This window comes from Cimex lectularius, unplaced genomic scaffold (assembly GCF_000648675.2).
Source record: "Cimex lectularius strain Harlan isolate CLEC.00 unplaced genomic scaffold, Clec_2.1 scaffold5, whole genome shotgun sequence".
Taxonomy (NCBI): Eukaryota; Metazoa; Arthropoda; class Insecta; order Hemiptera; family Cimicidae; genus Cimex; species Cimex lectularius.
Window position 1 is genome coordinate 4,164,140 of NW_019392993.1, and position 14,782 is coordinate 4,178,921.

The 14,782-nt window shown below is 32.7% G+C and overlaps 1 protein-coding gene across 4 annotated transcripts in view; it reads right to left on the minus strand.

The window, feature by feature from the left end:
- The window catches only part of LOC106666222 (polyhomeotic-like protein 3), a 53,512-nt gene extending 41,376 nt beyond the window's left edge, over window positions 1-12,136 (minus strand). For all 4 annotated transcript variants that reach the window (XM_014393259.2, XM_014393261.2, XM_014393260.2 and 1 more), the window contains exon 1: window positions 11,984-12,136. The gene's annotated coding sequence lies outside the window, so the exon portion shown is untranslated. The remainder of the gene's footprint in view (window positions 1-11,983) is intronic.
- Window positions 12,137-14,782: the final 2,646 nt, after the last annotated feature.

Below are 14,782 nucleotides of genomic sequence, written 5' to 3' on the forward strand. Positions count from 1 at the left end.
TCTGTTCTTGAAAATTTTCAACTATAAATATTTGGTATTGGGTGAAATGTTTTGGTTCATAATTTAAAAAAATCTTTAATTAAAAACCATATCCTGAACATTTATGGATTTTTTTAACTGATCAAAATTCGGAAAAGAGAATTCATACGATTTATATAAATTTAAAGTATTTAAGTTTTAATAATGAAACATCAGTTCTTGAAAATGGTCTTATGAGAATATTTGAAATGAAGTCTAATTTTTTGGTCCATAGTAAAAATAATAAAGAACCCTTTAATAATCTGCTCTTTTGTGAATATTTGGTTAAGAAGTCAAATTTATTTATTGTCGCTTCTTTTAGTCTGTATTCTTCCATATTTTGAAGCTTTGGAAAAAAACTCGAATCAGGTTTTATAAGCTCTTGCCATTGCCTAAAAAGACCTCTGAAGGCTCGAGATAGGAGGAGCCACTAAACGTCCAAATATTTAAAATAACCTTTAACTGGTGAATGAATTTTCAACGAGAAGCGATAACCTGCCAAATATGTGCTGTCAATAACGAGAAGATTTGAAAATACTAGAAAACTGGTGCAATTATTTGTATGATGGCCATATTGTGGATCAAAGTAATTGGCAAGAAGATGTGTAAATTTTGAAAACAACATTGAATCAATGAAAAATCCATTATTAAGACTGTGATTGTTTATTTACTTGACATGAACTTTGAACTTTAGTACATTAATCTCAATCTTCTTTTTGAAATTCTAAACTTTAAAGATGGAGACAGATAAGTAAATAAAAGGTTTCCCAAGCTGTACAAGCTCATCCTCTAAAAGTGAATTATTTTGAAGACCCAAATATAACCCAATGTATAAAAAAAATCAGGAGGATTTGATGACTTATGATTATCCACTCTAAAATTTAAAAGCCACAAAGAAAATAGATTTTTGTAGAATTGATCAATTTCCAACGACCAAAAAGATTGGTGCAAATTAGAGAAAATCTTAAATTTGGGACAACCTATTTTTTATTTAAAAAGTAATTATGTTCCAAAATATAGTAAAGAAAGAAGGTAGAAATTTACCTATTTAACATGCGATGAGAAAATTAAAAAAATCAGCAGCTTATAAAGTAAATTATGTGTTATGAAAAATGGTAATGCAACCAAAGTCACTCTATACAATTATATATTGTAGTTTTGTAAATTGTAATAAATTAGAAATAATAAAATTAATTTATAGCTCTTATTTTTATTTAAAAACATTTAATTAAAAATCTGAAGTTTAATGGGTTTCATACCTTGTCAAAGGTAATTATTGAATATGTACAATTCATACAGTTTAAGTAAGTTTTAAATTTAATCAAAAACTACAGACCTTGGAAATGGCCTTATATCAATTTTTGGTAGTGATTGGTAGTGAGTCAAGAACTACAGTTATCGTTAATATTAATTAATGAGTCAAATTTGTTTATTGGTTTATGGATTCCAATCTTGTCAAAAGAAGTTATTGAATATATATTTTAACGAATTAAATTATACAAGTACAGACCTTGGACATAGATTTATATCACTATATTTTGGCAGCGTGGTAAAAAAGTAAAGTTCTTGTAAAACAATTTTTCCTGGATATTTGGTTAATGAATGAATATCTTTCTTTGTACTCATTTTCTTAAAACGCAGGCATTTATTGATTAAGATTCTTTGATTCCATTATGTGTCTAATTCACATGAAAAGATAATTTATACCTTAAGACCGCATCTCACTTGCATACAAATTTCAAATATCGAGAAAGCATTCGACATTATGGCAAAATGGGCTAATTTTATGAATGCTTGAATAGAATTTTCCTCCGTACATAATTAATGAGATCAATGTCTTTCTCTTTCCTAACTGTGCAAAGTAGCAGCCGGAGTTCCACAGGGATCTGTTCTCGGACCCTTTCTGTTTTGAATTTATAGAAATTCTATCCCTCTGATAAACCAATGCTTATCAGCTGATAACCTGATATGCTGATGATTGGGTTTTGCTCTCAACATTTTGGTGGCCAGAAGGAATCGTTAATAATCGAAGTATGGGAATACAAGGATTTATCTAAAATGGAAACAACAAAGAAATTACTTGAAAACTGCCGACATTTTTCCCACCAGATGTAGGCAAACACAAACGTGTGTATGTATATATGCATTTTTTCACTTGGTCTTTTGTCCATTCTTATTTGTGAAGAAAGTTTAACTGTGTTATCTTAATTTTGGATGTAAAAGAACTATTAATTCTTATCTTTGCCCAAGAATATGATATTTTGTATATAATAGCGACTGCAGGTCTTAGAAAATTATATTTCATGAATATTTGTTTAATGAGTCAGATTTATTTATAGATCCTTGTTTTTATAAAATATTTTATAAATATTTAATTATAACCCTGAGTTATTAAGATTTATGTATTTATTTATTTTAGTCTTATTATTTCAAATTCCTTCTTGTTTTCTTGTTCTGTTGTTTGTTTTTACTTTTTGCCTCCTGTTAATTCTTGATATTTTCATACAAACCACAGGTCTCAGCCTGTTATGGCGTCACCTATAAATTAACTTATTTCGAAATAACAAATTACAGGTTCCAATTTGCAAGTACGTCAAACGTCCAACTGGAAACTCCCGAATGAGCTGGGTCTAGGCTGTTCTATTAGCATAACGTTATTTGTTCCTACTCCGCTGCCGTTTCAGCCTTGACGACGGAAAAGGCTTTACAGGAACGCCCCGAGGAGGCTGTTTTGGATTGCAGCTAAACCGGTTTCCCAAATTCTGATTTACCCCTTTCTTCTCTTTTTAACGATTTTTTTTCTTACACGACTACGACGATTTATAGGTACTAAGGTAACGACCTAGAACGTAATTACACGTAATGCAAATTGAACCGTTAACTACCATTATAAACTAATCATCGTAATTTATTAGCTGGTTTAACCATTGAAAAAAAGTTGCCCTGGCAGAATGTAATCTCGCGATTAAATCAGATAATACAAGAATTTTCACAAGCCACTTTCTCTAACAAGGTTTTGCCTTTAGAATAGAAAAAAAAAGAAAAAGACTAAAGTATGAATGAAAGGCAAAAAAGATTTGGAGGAAGGAGTTTTCGACTGTAGCCAAACCGGTTTCCCAAATTTTGATTTACTCCGATCTTATGAGAGATAGACGTAGTAGCTTAAGAAAGAGAAGGAGAATATGTGTGTGTATGCGCGCACGTGTGATAAGAAGAGAGATAGAGATAAATAGTTAGATAGATAGATAGATAGATAGATAGATAGATAGAGAGAGAGAGAGAGAGAGAGAGAGAGAGAGAGAGAGAGAGAGAGAAAGAGAGAATTTGAGTGAGTGTGTGAGAGAAAGAGTGAAAGTGAATGAGAGATAGNAGAGAGAGAGAGAGAGAGAGAGAGAGAGAGAGAGAGAGAGAGAGAGGGAGAGAGAGAGTTTGTTGCCAAATAAATGATTAGAACGACAGTGCGTTCGTGAACATTTTATCAAACGAAGTTCTTGAAAATTTATCAAACGAATGACGGATTTTTTCGACCGATTTCTTTAATCTCGAGCCCGAAGGCTGAGATAAAGTTTTATTAGTCAGGCCTTTAAATGAGAGATAAGCTTAACATGAAACTTAAAAACGTGATTCACTTCCAGCCAACCGGTGTTGGACTTAATATCAGTGTTTATAGGCGAACAGTTTAGAAATAAACACGACATGATTTTTTGTGTGGAGATTTTGAAAAATGCAAATGATAACGGAAATTTGGAATTTAAAAAAAAAAAAAAAAAGATGGTTATTCTTTCTGCAAGAACTTCTTTCAACGAATCAGTGGGTTGAAACAAGAATTTATGAAGTTCTCTGAACACATTTTCCAAAAAAAATCGGTAAAACTTTTTAAAAGCAGCAGAATATTAAAGATATGAGTGGGATGATAAAAAATCGTCCGATCCTAACTTAAAATTCATGTAGAATCGCCCAAGAACAACGTGGGAAAATTTCACTGCTGCAGCTGTAATAGGAAGATAATTTAATTAATTTTCTCGATGCGTAAACATTTATTTAACCCAAAAATTAGGCAGGAATCACCTTCCAGAAACACTGCTAAATCGACTTCCATTGAAAACATATATACAAGGAGTCCAAGGAGACTCAAGCAGTCCAAAATCAAGCAAATTGGATGGGGACTAAACAGGCGTACAACAATAAGACATAAGATCAGACCAGAAACATTTTTTGCAACATCGTCTGTGTAGTGTTTTAAGTGACTGCAAAGGAGAAGAAGAAATCAAGAGGAAAAACAAATACAATTATATGTCTACACAGTTGGCTCCAAAAAAAGTCAAGAAGCCGGGCTAGGTCAGCTATAATCTATGCTAGCCTAAAATATGTGCAATCAAACTAATTACAAGTACACCTCGATCTTTCAAGCTGAAATACATGGCATCAAAGCTAGTGCCATACAAAATTATAAAAGAGGTTGAACTGACAAAAAATTCTCATAAGATCATACAGCCAAGCAGACTTAAAAGAATTAGCACGTAGAAAGGTTACATACAAAATAGTCTGTGAATGCATCCAAAATCTCCAAAATTGGGTAAACAATAACTTGACAATGCCTCAAAGGAATAATTGACAATGAATAGTAGTTAGTAGGTTGTTACTACCCATAACATACGCGGGATAACAAGATCAAACTTACGCTCCTCCACCTTAGAATTGATCCATACAAAAGCTCTAGAGGTGCCAAACGTAGTAAACTCATGGTTTAAGAATACTCGCCAAAACTGGCAAACACATTGCTACAGTTAAGCAGGGTAAAATACTCAAGAGAGTCACTGTCATCTCAGAAAACGCCAACAACATGGGTATATTGAATGATGACCCCTTTGGTAGTTTATGAGAAGACACTGCAACCCATATCATGTACGGTTGTGAAGCAACTGTTCAATGGAGCTTTAACCTAGGGTACAAAGGCACTCAATGACCTACTACTTTTTAATAAAGGATCGAGTCAATTGAACTACGGAACTAGGAAAAGAGCAATAAGCCAGAAGGCTTCAGTGCTTGGAGAATAAAAACACGCGATTCTTCCTCATCCTTATCACTGCCATCACCAACATCAATAACCGGTTAATTGTACGTACATTAAATTAAGGTCGACCTATATGTACGAATTCTGATGATTGTCCATTTCGATTCATCGTAACTATGATTGAAGTGACAAATTAAAACAGAAAAACTTTAATTATAGTTCGTTTGTTGTTACAAAACTAAAGTCTTTCAACGACCTAAATCATAACGAAATGCAGTTTTATATAAAATAGGGGAAACGAATTAGATGAAGATTCAAAAACAGACGAGAATTACCTGGAATAAGGACTCTTATTACAAAAAGTCCTCTCAATTTTCCAAAACGCTGCCCTAAGAGTGTAAGCATAATTTTATTATAGAATTTCAATTGAACAAAACATGAAGCAGAAGTTGTGTTTATTTCGATTAATGACGCTTTTCTTGTCAAAATTGCAATTGTTTTGTAACAAATTTTGTGTTTTACATTTTAAAGAAGATATTCAAGCAGGGATTTCAATGGTTTTGGCAATAAAAGAAATTCCTTGACTGAGATTTTTCGATATTTTGCTTTTCTGTGGTCATAAAATGGTATTGTTTATTAAACTTCTACAACATTCCGTGGAACTTGAATGGCCTTTATTTTGTCATCTTGATACAAAATTTTAGTTTTGTACAACATTAATTTTCGACCTCCTGACCGAGAAATTTAAAACTCTTAGAATGGCTTTTTTAAAAATATCATGTCAAAATTCAATTTTAATTAAACCTAAAATCATACTGAAACATTGATCTTGGGAATATAAAGATATAGTCTATATATAATATGTATCCTAACGTTCAAATTTGAAGTAGCTGTATCATTTTATCAGAAAATTTTAATTCCTCATTAGAAGAAAAAAACTGAAACAAAATTTTAAATTTTGTGGTTTTTACAGTTTAAAAACGGTACCCAATTTTTCGATTTTCGTGTATTTTCTTTGTACTACTGTTTGTCATAATGTCTGTCTTTGAACATAAGGTAATCATGATTTTTGAATTGTTGAAGGGCAATCCATGGACTTGAAAACTTTGAATGGCTTTTCTCGTCCAGCCATTAGGAAATGGCTATTCATTTTATCGAAAATTATCCAATTACATGTCGATATTCTTAACCAGGAATTAAAATATCTTAGAAGGGCAGTTTTGAATATTATATCAATTAATTACACTTTTGTCTGAAGCAAGACTTTATATAAAAGTATAATTAATTGAAATAATTAAATACGGTCAATTATAACCGCTAAACATATAATTTTTTATGAATTTTTTTTAATGAAATGGTTTGATTATTATGTTAATTACAAATTTGAATTCAACCTAAAAGAATACTATAGTAGAATTAATGCATCAAATCAATAATGTTTGTGCTGAAAATTCAAGAAACCCAATCGTTTAAATACGGTACAATCATAAAATTTCAAAGTTCACTAATCGATTTAAGATGATTCCTAAAAGATATTTTATGGGCTTTGATCACAATTCATAAGATTGATTCAATGCAACGTAGAACAAATATAAATAACCATTAAATAACGATTAAAATGGTTTGTTATCAATTTAGAATATTCTTTAGGGAGAAAGATTTATCATTACGATGTCCAAACTAATAATCTGATTTCTTTAAATATTGCTGTAGCCTGCTCATAATCGGATGATCTCCCAAGGATCGTTCCGAACAGCTGAAAGGCTTTCCTTTTCACATTCTTATAAAATTAAAATTAAGTATCATTAAGTCATATTATTTTTTGAAGAAAAAAGTGGTTAAATTGCATGTTTTTCGTCTTATGTTGACCAAGCTAATGTGCACTGAGAAAAACAAGGCACCCTTTTTAGATCTTCATTTCAAATTACATGTACTTTTATCGTTATATTAATTACAACATTAATTTTAATGTAATCCTAATTAAATGGGATAAGAAAATCATGAGTTTTAATAAAAAATATTTAATTATAATGTCTATCGTGCCCCGCAAGTGTCCTATAGGATTAATGTCAGTAGAGCTAGCTAATTCATCGTGTGATTCCTACATCCTCCGAGTAATGGGTGACAACTCGAGCAACATGCGGTTTACCATGCATTAACGGGCATGGACGTTGATTCAACCCCGTACCATAACCGACTGTCTTTGAAAAGGCTGTGATTCACGCAGCAGAGCGTTCTTCACGCCTTCTCCACACATGGTCCTGGTCATCTGATTGCCACTAATCAAACCGGCACTAATCTGTGAAAAGAATAACCCCCATTGTTCGAATGCCCATGCGAGATGCTGATTTGCAACTAATCGCCTGTCTACTCGATGCCTCTCCAGAAGTAGAGAATCTGATGCTGGACGTCTAGAGCCTAAGCTATGCTCACGAAGCTTTTTGATGACTATTTTAGATCTCATCCTTACATTACGGACTAATGAGTTGACACCTACCAAAAAAGCCGTTAAATCACTACCTTATCTTTGAAGAAAAAACAATTAAGACACTCGACAAGTTGGCTGTGGAAAGGAAGAATTGAACTGATTTTCTTTATTTTTAATCTGAAGAGTATAAAAAGATTACGAGTTCAACCATACAGTCTTTATACCTACGTATTATGGAAAATAAACAAGTAAATACAAGTGTCTGATTTATTTGTGTCTTCCAGTGTATAAACGATGAAATTCAATTTTTCCCCTGCTATGATATCGTCCTGTACCAATCGACACTTGTTTCCTCGATAGATAAATTGTGGGAGATCAAGGACTTCCGGTTTATCAAGAGGCTGCAGTTAGTTTTAAGAATGTTAATTTTCAACTTCCATCAGTAACTTCAACCAGCGCAGTAGCGCTTTAATCGCACGAGTTTAAATTTCTTGCTATAGCACTTATCCTTCAAAAGGAGAAGTAGAAGGCAATGCCATCAGCATACAGCACTTTTTGGCAGAACTTGCGTTTTGACAAGGTTTACAAATATGGAGAATAATGTGGGACCCAGTATGGGGCCTTGCAGAAGCTGCGGAGCGACAGGGGATGAAAGAAAACTGCGGAGTGCAATCAACGTCTTTTCTATCTGCACCCAGTAGGACAAGACCTGTGTATTTCTTAAGGTTATAACCTTTAAATCAATTTGTCTACTGCTGAGCCCAGGGATTCCATTGTTGTTATGTACTTCTTGTTGAATAAGAATATTATTTTGACTTATACGGTGATTTGGAATTTAACGTACTTAAATGACTTGCTATGTCGTACATATTTTACGAAGTCACATAAACAACTGGTGATATAAAACGTTTTAATGTTGTTTGTTTCAATTTAAATATTAAAACAGGAATTTCAATGGTTTTTGAAATACATATAAGAAATAAATTGGGCTGGAATTTTTCGATTTTGTAACACTTTTTTTATCATGCTGCTACAACGATATGACAGCACGAAACAAAATTTCATAGAAAGTTGTTCGATTATATGTTTATCAATTTTTGCAAAGAAATACATAAAGCTTTCAATTCTTATACATACTTGAATTGTTGGGCATTGGGGCTCTATATTTGTTCTACTGTTGTCACGTCTTTATTTTGGGCATAAGGTGATACATATTTGGAATCTAAGAACGATCATTTGAATTTTGTAAATGTTATTTAGTATGAACGTCGATACGAAATACTAATAAATTAATTTAGTTTAGTTTTATATTTAGCTATGAAGGAAACATTCCTTGCCATATTGTTAAACAATATCAATTCAGCGAAAAACAAAATAACTTATTTAGAAAGTGGTTAAATATAAATATTCTTTCGATTTCGTACGATCTCAAGGAATAAATGCTTACAACTTTCCTTAATTACTTTAACTAAAATAACTTTAACAACCATTAAAAAAAAGGTTTTTTATTAGTTTATTTGTTTAATTAATTATTGTTGCCACTTATGTAAAATAGTCCTTAGGCTTAACTTAAAGTGGTGGAACACCAAGCACTTTCTTTATTCTGTTGTTGCAACGTCTTTCTTTGGGCTTAGCATGACGATTTTAGGGATAAAGGACGATCTTTGTTCGAATTTGAAGTAACTGAATGACATATATATATATATATATATATATATATNTATTATAAAATAAATAAATATATATAATTATGACACACGTATATACCAGATAAGGATGATATTTAGGGTTAATTCTTATGACATTCAACGCAAGTAATTTTTATAGGTTTTCATAGAAAGAGGTTATATTATGTACATTAAATTTGATGATGATGTTGGTAACATTAAGGAAGATCCTCGAGTAAGAATTTAAAGTAGATAGATGATTTTAAATTATTAAAAGATTTCATAGAATGTAGTTATATTATATATGTCAATTTTGATGATGATAATGATGCGTTTTCTTGTCAAATTATTAAAAGATTTCGTAGAAAGTAGTTATATAACATATGTCAATTTTGATGATGATAATGATGCGTTTTCTTGTTAAATTATTAAAAGATTTCATAGAATGTAGTTATATTATATATGTCAATTTTGATGATGATAATGTTGTGTTTTCTTGTCAAATTATTAAAAGATTTCATAGAAAACAAGTTACATTATTTATGCCAATTTTGATGATGAGTTTTCTTGTCAAATTATTAAAAGATTTCATAGAATGTGATTATATTATATATATCAATTTTGATGATGATCTTGGGAATATTAAAGACGATCCTTGTAGGAATTTTTAGTAGCTTAACGGCAATTCAAGATTTATTTTTACAAAATTTCAAAGAAAGAGGTTATATAATGTACATCAATTTTGATGATGATGATGTTGGGAATATTATGGACGATTCTTACGTAGGAAATTTAAGTACATGGATGATTTTTCTTGCCATATTATTCAGATTCCATACAAAGAGGTTATATTATATTTATCAATTTTGATGTCGATGATGATGTTGACGATCTTGGGAATATAAAGGACTTTTCTTATGTTGGATAGCTTAACATTGCAAGTTACATTTTTACAAAATTTCATACAAAGAAGTTATCTTGATATCTATATCAATATTGATGTTGAGGATGAAAATGATGTGGATATTAAGGACGATCCTTACGTTGGAATTTTAAGTAGATGGATGGCTTTACTTGTAATATTCATTACGATATTTATATTACATTAAAAGGTTAAGTTATATATTATGTCAATTTTGATGATGATCTTGGGAATATTAAAAACGACCATTACATTGGAATTTTTAGCAGCTTAACAATTCTTATATTTTTACGAAATATCAAAGAAAGAGGTTATCAATTTTGATGATGATCTTTGGAATATTAAGAACGATCCTTAAATTGCTAAGCGACGTTATATTTTTACAAAAAATTTAATTCAGTACAAAAATAAATTTCCAAGAAATTGTTTTTTTTATTGAGGACGATCTTTGGGAAGAAATGCCTAAATCTTTCGACATTAATAAATTTATTTTTTGTTTGTTTAATTATTAGTTAATTATATAGCTTTAGCTGTAGCAAAATAACGCTTAAGCAAGAATTTTTGAGTCTTAAGGCCCTTTCTTTATTCGAATGTAGAATTTTTTTTTCTTTAGGCTCAAGATATCTTTGGATTATAAGGACGATCTTTTTTGAGTTCTTAAAATCTGATTGACGCTTGGTTACATTTTCCAAAATCCAAATTCAAAATGGAACAAACCGAAGAAGACTAGTTCAACAGTGCTTATAATTCCGAGGACCCTTGGACAGGAATTTGAAGGATTCAATGTTAAAGGGCAGGATGCCTCGCCGAAGTACAAGTCACTCGGGAACGCGGCTATTTTAGGCGTGGCCAGGGTCGTGACGTAAGGTGAGCATGCGCCCTTCCGAGTGCCAGGGGCGGGGCCATTCTCGTCCAATCGGGCCGAGGGTGCGCGCGCGCTTCCTTGTCCCTCCACGCTCGCATCTGCGGCCCACCGACGAATCCTGCTGTCATGGTGGCGGCCGGAGGCCCTGGCACTCCGTCGCTGCTGCGTATGCGTGTCCGCCGCCATTACGTGCGACAACGACAAAAAATCATCCACCCCAATTCCCCTCCCCTTTTGAAAAACATCGAGCATAACGCTTAAAAGGTCCTCGAGTCTCCTGGAGACTCGTTTGTTTCAATTCAATTCAAAACTTTTTTAACAATTTTCTTAAAAAGGAAAAATGTTTATTTAATCTACAATGAACATACCTATCTGTCTAATTACAACAACAATCAAATAAATATCTAATAACTCTACCTTGTTCAAAAAAACATATTAAATCATAAAATGATTGATTTAAAATCTTTATTACTTCACATACTGGCAAGCAAGATCAATACTGGCACTGCTCTTGCAAGCAAGCATCGATGTAGAAAGGTGGGGGGAGAGCTCATAAAAATAAATCAATACTATTTTAAGCAGCATTCCTTTTAAACAATAAAATAACTTACAGTCCCACTATTATTATCAATAGTTAAATTATAAATTTACCTAATAATAATTAATATAAAAGGAACATCAACGATGTTAAACAAAAATTATTATTTCGTAATTGTTAAGAAATTTTAAAGAAAACCAACAGGAAGAAACTAAACTATCTATAATTATAATAATGTATCCAATGGCAATTAATTAATATTTAATAAAGATAAAACCTAACAAAACAAAAACAAATCACTGTTATTGTATGTAACAGCGGTGTTACCTTCCGTTTTGACAAGTGGCTGACAATTGCAAGTATTTATTAACAAAAAAACCTGTATAAAATATAAAAATGTACTGAAAAAAGCAATAATCTGTTTAAACAAGGCTAAAATACGTGCATTTATGAGTAAAAATACTGTTTAACTAGATATATTTTATCAGAGTAGCCATATCGACCGAATGTTTTGAACGAGAGATAATTTACCTTTTAGATTTTTTTCGCTCTGGCCGGACTGGAAGAGCCCAGAATGGCTTATAATAAAGGGCGATTTACAGTTTTTACCGTCTTTAGTCAGTCTCAGGCACGAATAATGATCACTTTTTCCATCACTGTACGCGATTAACAAACCATGGCCGACTGAAGGTTATCCTGCCAGGGTTGACAAGGGGCGATAGTACGTCCGACGTTCCCTCCCGATTTTAAATTTCAAGTTTTGGTTAACCAATTTGTCAAAATGAAATTTAATAATCATTGGATATTGATTAGTAGTGCAAGTCTTTACTACACAGCTATATTAAACTAGATTTTTAGCGCCAGCTATGAAATAGCATACAATTCATGTCAAAAGAAGAAGGTCGCACCTTAGATTCGGCAAAAGGAGTATGGCCAATAATCCTAACTTCCTTTGTCCAAGAAATAATGAAAATATAGGTCAAGAGATTAAATAACTTGTGTAAAAATCTCCCTCACTAACAATGTGCCTACCAAAGTATCAAATCTAGGGACATTGCCCACACCCTACACTCAGATGACCTGCTAACAAGCATAAAAGGAAAATTTGATGAAATTCAAATGATGTGAGAATATCACCTTAAATATTAACCCTAAGAAAACATCTTCCATAACCTCAACAAGAAGAAGGAAGCTAAGCCAAAAAATAGCCACAATAAATACGAAGCCTTAACTTTATCTAAAAAAAGAAGAAAAAGTACATATGTATAACCGTTGACCATATATATGTTATATTGGCAACATACGACATAAGACCAAGGCACTAGTAGGCATTAAGGAAGCAGGAAAATAAATCCTAGGATGGCATATTAGTTTCCCACTACAATGGTCAGTCCCCTGGAAACACAGTTTTAGTATGGTGGCCAAAAACGGCATAATGAGACACAAAACAAACTGCAAAGTATACAAAGGCAAGTGTGTCAGCAGAACAGGGGTGATGCATACTTGTCCCACAACAGGGATGAAAACCACTCTTGATCTCTGACTCTTACACATTCATGTATAAAAAGTAACTTTGGATAGTGCAAGACTCCTGACTTATAAAAAATAAAATAAAACCAGATCTAAAGAGAAACATCATGATATTCAAGAAAGAATTAAATGAGATGGCTATAATGGTACATAACAAAATACGAGGAAAGCTCAACTTTGACAGACCTATTAAAGTGGTCAAAGATAACAGACGCTGGAAGAAAAGCAACCTCAAGTTTCAAGAAGGGGCCCTAATATGGTACACTAGTAATGTCAAAGGAACTGAATTACACCTTTTAAAACTTGGACTCTCCCTTCAATTCAACTGTACAGATAAGCTAAAAGGTGGACAAATCTACATACTTTTGGGCAAGCAGCTATACAGACCCTAAATGCATATGCTTTTAGGACCAAACTAATCTAGGAATGCTTAAATTGCCCAATGGCCAATAGTAAAACACAGCAAGGTTATCTTAAGGTGGGTACAGGGATATAGAAGGAAACGAATAGGTGACTAACTAGCCAAAGGAAGAGCCCTCTCTTCCATAAGACCAGAACCACAACTACTGGAAAAATTCCTGAGAAAGAAAAGCTCAAGCATTGAACAAAAGCACCAAATATGAGAAAAGCTAAGAGATTTATGAATCTCTAAAATAAGAAGGCAACGGAACTTCTCTTTGATAGAAAAAATTGAGGAGGCATGTATCAATTCACAATTTGGAAAGAATGGTGCTACTCACAAACTGGTTTTAACAGCTATTTGGATTTCAGGCATTAAATACACATCATCAGGCTGAAATGTACAAACGTGTTTATCAATGTGAATTGTAGGACATAACTTTGTCCATCGCTAGTTTGGCCTGTCAGATGCATTCGGCATTTTCCATCTTCATCGCAGCACAACTTATATGGATCTTTCCCATAACTTTAAAATTAAGATAAGCAGTCACAGCATCCTATAATCAGTGAAAGGGTTATTCTTTCTTTGAAGGTCTCAACCTCGAAGGTTGGGACATTCCACTGAAGATTATCTATTCTTCCCTTCAGATCTGTATTAGAATGGTAGACCTACCTGACCAATCTGACGTAAATATATTTACCAATGGAAAATATGTGGCCTTGTGCGATAAACCTTTGTGCCTTGCAATTTATTGATTTAAAGTTACATTGCACAAAGCAGTGCAGGCTACAAGATTTCTGCTCAACAAGCAGAGCAAGTACCTATATCGAAAGCTATGGAATGGTTACCTAATGAATACAGAAGTTTTGATAAAACAATCACATAGTACTTAAAAACTGAAAGTGGTGTCACATTAAAACTACTTAACTCTTGAAATCATCAAAAATTAATTAAGTGAAGGCCTTTGATGAACCAGCTGGTGGACTTAAAAGCCAAGTTCTACTTATTAAGGAACTGATTCCTGTGTTCAGCAAATACCCAACAACATAGTTAAAGAGAGTTGTGTTGAGCTGGCCAAGTTGGAGAAGATATGGAGGGTTAGCAGCAAGGTCTCACTGACCAGCATATTCTTACAGGAAGGACAAACTGGACAGCACACTTCTGGCTGAACAAATTAACCCTTTCAGGACTGGCCTTTTTCTAGATTGCATTGCTTCAAGGTAATCAGCTAACTGTCCTGCCCTTGCGACAACAACACCACTCTGGCACAATATTACTGTCTATTGAAAATTAAGAGCAAAAATTAAGTTCAGTAGTTGTGTTTTGGAATGGCCACCAACATGACAGGACTGCATTTTCAAAGACAATTTTGAACATTTTAATAAAAGTCAATCTAATAT